The sequence below is a fragment of the Lolium perenne genome, chromosome 4, assembly GCF_019359855.2.
Source record: "Lolium perenne isolate Kyuss_39 chromosome 4, Kyuss_2.0, whole genome shotgun sequence".
Taxonomy (NCBI): Eukaryota; Viridiplantae; Streptophyta; class Magnoliopsida; order Poales; family Poaceae; genus Lolium; species Lolium perenne.
The window spans coordinates 395919646-395925065 of NC_067247.2; the positions used below are offsets into that span (position 1 = coordinate 395919646).

A 5420-nucleotide genomic window follows, 5' to 3' on the forward strand; every position below is an offset into this window, starting at 1 on the left:
CTTTGGTAAACATCAAGGCATTTTGAATGAACGAGCTCACAATAATGTTGAGATAGCAAACAATTGTGGCATTCAGAGGCTCGAAACTAGTACTTTCAGCAATACGAAAATGCAAGATAGCTCAACCTATCAGACTTATGCAAACGCAGGATCTCATCTAGCAAGACAAACAGCTTAACTAGCGTAGAAGCAAATTTGACAGTACCAGCATCACAAAATACCTTGCAAATAAGATACATAATGATGTATACTCACGCGTGTGTATGTAAACGTATTTTTCTAATCAGATCACGACGACCGCGTTTACTTAATAGTAACATGGCTGGCTAAAACCTCTTTTACATGTTGTGGCAATACCACTCAGGCAACTGGGCATTTCTTTGTTATATGGAGCAGTCATAAACCACATAGAGGAGACAAGTGGATAAACAGATACTCACCAAAACAGTACAATAAGGGCAAAGGAGAAGCAGGAAGTAGTCGAAATGCAATGACCAAAGCATGTGAAGAAGCTCTCAACAGGGACAGCAGTGTCCTATGCTCCGAGGCTTCTAAAACCTGCAATTAAAAAACATCAAAATCAGTAAAGGACACAAAAGCAGTGAGCAAAATAGACCAGAATAAGACAAAGTTGACATTTTGAAAGGATCAATAAACAGAGAACTTCATCCGCAATTTCAATTCGTGAAAGTGAACTTTCCAAGAATGGGAGGTGCTCCAATAACAGGAGAGTTCTCAATATAAATAAGAGTTGGGAGGCTATAGGCTAGCATATCGGGGTATCAAATTACTATCAGGTCCAGTGATGCACACATATTTATACAACAACCATATATTGAGTTGACCAAAGCAAACCCAAAAAAAAGAAATATGTACTGTTTTTTCATCCCCACAAGGAAATGGACGAAATTGCAGATCCATTCGCACCGAAGGAAGGGCAAGTAAAGGTGTTTGCAAATAATAATCACTGGCACTCCACTCCAGCAAGGAAAGATTACTCCCGCATAAAAAGAGACAAGACTACAAGTGTAGCTCATCATCATAGAGGAAAATAATGAAGCTACCAACCTACACATCATAAGCCATCCAAAGGTCTGCTGTTGGTCCAGTGTCCAGCCAGCGCAACGCCACGGACAGAGCCGGAAAGGTCACGGCAGCTTAGGGTTAGCCACCGATCAGGGTAGTCTTGCCTAAACAGAGTTGATTCAATATAAGCACACATTTAAACATAGTTACAAAATCAACTGAATCATGTTGAACCGATAGAATCATCACTCCAACAGTTAGCAGAATCATAATTAACATACAACCCTTTGAAACCAACCCCGGCAATGGTGGTTACCTCTGATCCAACTCCAACAATGTCTCCCAGAGCTACTGGATCTTCCTCTCCCCTTCATTATATCTGGCTTCCTTCACTGAAACTTCTAGTTAAACTAGGGAGCTCCTATAAGGAAATATGCGCATCATAAAGATATCCAGTAGGCAGTAAGTAATCAATAAGAAGATTATTTGCATCACAAGATTGCCCACATATTCTTATAAAGTTAGCAGAATGCATTGCGAAAAGAAAATTTGAATATCCAGAAAATGGTGGCAGATTGTCAAGCTCACCTAGTCACATATTTATAGATTTATCAGGGTTAATTCTACAGGAAGATATTACCATAACTAGTATGCTAGCTGGCAAATTGCACAACATTTAACATAGTATTCCAGCAAGTACATCAAGCAAGGCTGTTATACCAGACACTAAATATGGAAAAACACTGGCTTATGGTCTAAAGGGATTATGGTGGAGTGCACAACAATACAATCAGAAAAGGCGGGGTGTGCATCGTTGATGAACACCTTGTGTTTCTTTCCCCGGATAGAACAATTTGAAAACACTGCACATGGATTAAAGCGTAAACCGAGTCATTGTGCTTCCAGATAGCACCACAGCATAACAGACTGCACAATGCATGATTCTCACATTGCCCTGGTATAGCAAGTGCAAATAAGAAATAGTTGCAAGACGCAACTAACCAGCTACCTTCGCAAGAAACATCCATACAAACCAGAGTAAATTATCTTTGGTAAACATCAAGGCATCTTGTATAAAAGAGGTCTGCTCAATCATTGCAAATAATTGTGTAAGCAGGTGAAAACTTATAGTCGGCATTCAGTGGCTCAAAACTAGTGCTTTCAGCTATACGAAAATGCAAGATAGCTGAACCTATCAGGCTTATGCAAACACGGGATCTCATCTAGCAAGACAAACAGCTAACTAGCATAGAAGAAAATTTGACATTCCCAGCATCACGCACTACCCTGTAAATAAGATACATGATTGTGCATACTCAGTGTGTATGTCAACGGATTTTTCTAATCAGATCATGACAACCTCATTTACTTAATTGCTGGACAGTTCCCATATAAAAGAAGATCAAGACTTCAATTTTACATTTTTACAGAAAATAGTAAACATGGCTAGCTGAAACCACTTTTACAGTTTGTGGCAATACCACTCGGCAACTGGGCATTTCTTTTTTATATGGAGCAATCATAGATCACGTAGAGGAGACATGTAGAGAAACACATACTCACCAAAACAGTGCAATGAGGACAAATGAGAAGCAGGAAGTAGTCGAAATGCAACTATGAGAGCATGGGAATAAGCTCTCAACGGGGACAACAGTGTCCTATGCTCCAAGGCTTCTAAAACCTGCAATTAAAAAACATCAAAATCAGTAAAGGGCACAAAAGCAGTGCGCAAATGAAGGCCAGAATAAAACATGGCCGACATTGAAAGGATCAATAAACAGAGAACTTCCGCAGCAAGTTCAAATTGTGAAGTTAACTTTCCAAGAATGGGATGTGCTCCAATAATATGAGAGTTCTCAATATATATAAGAGTTAGAAGGCTACAGGCTAGTATATCAGGGTATCAAATTACTATTCGGTCCAGTGAGGCACACATATTATCATGAGAACAACATATTATATTGAGTTGACTGAAGCAAAGCCAAAAAGAAGAATAAATGCGTTTTTTTTCTTCCCCGCGAGGAAATGGACGAATTGGCAGATCCATTTGCACCAAATTAGTATCACAAGAGTAACATATTATATCCTCTTAGAATCTAGAAGTACTGGAATAGATCAAGGAGAACAGTTTGTTAACCTATGCACAAACAAAAAGATATCCTAGTTATCCGTTATATCCAAAGATTTGATTGCAAAATTAGGACAGCGGAGTCTTGAGTGGACCCACAGAACAAATGACTTGCCTAAACACAGTTCATTCCATTGTTGAACTGACAGAATCATCCCTCCAACAGTTAGCAGAATCAGAATTAACATACAACCCTTTGAGAACAACCCCAGCAATGGTGGTTACCTCTGATCTAGCCCCAGCTATGTCTCCCAGAGCTCCTGGATCTCCCTCTCCCATTTATTATATCTAGCTTACTTTATTGAAACTGCTAGTCAAACTAGGGAGCTCCTGCAAGGAAATATGTGCATCATAAGGACATCCAGTTGGCAGTAAGTAATCAATAAAAAGATTATGTGTATCACAAGATTGCCGACATATTGCTACAAAGTTAACATAATGCATTACGAAAAGATTTGAATATTCAGAAAATGGTGGCAGTTTGTCAAGCTCACCTGGACACACTTATAGATATTTATCAGGATTAATTCTACACGAAGAAATTACCATAACTAGTATGCTAGTGGCAAATTGCACAACATTTAACATAGCATTCCAACAAGTATATACAGTAAGGATGTTATACCAGACACTTAACATGGAAAAAGTACTAGCTTATGGTCTAAATGGATTGTGGTGGAGTGCACAGCAATAAGGGTGTGCATCATGGACGAACACCTTAGGGTACACAGCATAATACAATACATTCATATAACAGGTTCTAGACTTGAACACATCACATACAACTGATAACTCGAAAAGGAATATGGCCAAAAAACTCTAAGGATAGAAGAAACGAGGTTAACAAATTACAAAGTGACTCTAGCATCTTGTCACACCCATCAAGAATGAAATGCCTTGCATTCTTCAAAGGAAGGTCCTTCTCTCTAGCCAGCGATAAAACCTTACAGGTGTTCCCACTACAATATGAGGGCAGGCAATAAATCCATGTGTTCCTTTATGTGAAAACACAACAACCTTCAATTCAGAACACAAAAGCACTGAGCAAATCAAGAGCAGAATAAAGCAAGGTCGACGTTGAAAGGATCATTAAACGGAGAACTTCCGCAGCAATTTCAAATCGTAAGTGAACTTCCCAAGAATGGGATGTTCTCAATATATGTACAGGAGGCTACAAGCTAGCATATCAGGTATCAAATTACTATCCGGTCCAGTGAAGCACACATTTTTATGTAGCAACCATACATTGAATTGACCGAAGCAAAGCCAAAAAAGAAGAAATATGTTTGTTTTTTCTTCCCTCTCGAGGAAATGGACAAATTTGCAGATCACCAAGTAAAGTTGTTTGCTAAGAATAATCCTTGGCACTCCAATCCAGCAAGGAAAGATTACTCCCCACCAAAAAGAAGCCTATGTGCACAATAATGAAGCTACCATCCTACGCATCATATGGTGGAGCAGAAATAAAGTGAAACCATACGAAGAAAAAAGCTCAGATTGTAAAGCCATCCAAAGGAGCTGCTGTCTGTACTTCATGCCGGCATAGATATTTAGCGGCATGAATCAAATATTCAGTTGACTTGTGCGAAGCCAAACAGCAAGGAAAATTGAGTGGTTTTCTTCCGCATGAAATATGAAAATTCTGGAATGCATTTTTTGCAGCAAAGGAAAGGCAAGCAGAGAAAAATCCATTTCACTAACTGAACGTTTGTTTGCTAAGTAGCCAGCAAAGGAAAAGAGTAATCATTAATTGGCACTCCACTGCTGCAGGGCCAAGGCAAGACTACTCCCCGCAAGGAGAAAAAGTAATAGGGCAAATAAGACTAGTGGTGGTAGCTCACCATCGCAGAGCAGAGGTCCGGCTGTTGAGCAAAGAGTTGTTTTTGAATTCTCCCTCCTCCCGGTCCCCAAAGACTTGATTGTTCCTGCACGGAGAAAAAAAAATCAACAATAGACCAGATGAGAACCGGTCGATATGTTTAGGAGCGTAAAGGTTTACAACAGAATTGAATGAACCAACGGAAGGGGCTGCCGTTAAGTAGGAATTTCAGTGACGAGAAACAAAGGCAGGAGGTACCTGGTTCCGCGCGAGCCTGGTCGGAGTATACGTCGAGGACGCATCCCGGGGACGGGGGTGCGGATCTCAAGGCCGCCGGCGCGAAGAAGAACTTGGCGGACGCAGTCTCCATCTCCGGTCGGGGGGCGCCGACGTCCGGTCCGTGGTGCGCTTGGCGGCGAGGCTAGTTGGACGGAGCGGCGCGCACCG

At 40.7% G+C, this 5420-nt stretch overlaps 1 long non-coding RNA gene across 1 annotated transcript; it reads right to left on the reverse strand.

Annotated features, from left to right (window-relative positions):
- Nucleotides 1-439: 439 nt before the first annotated feature.
- Nucleotides 440-5060, reverse strand: LOC139830334 (uncharacterized). Its single transcript, XR_011742263.1, has 6 exons — nt 4996-5060; nt 3380-3484; nt 2590-2707; nt 1343-1447; nt 1069-1190; nt 440-558 (listed from the first exon to the last, which is right to left on the reverse strand). It is a non-coding gene; the product is annotated as an uncharacterized lncRNA (long non-coding RNA).
- Nucleotides 5061-5420: the final 360 nt, after the last annotated feature.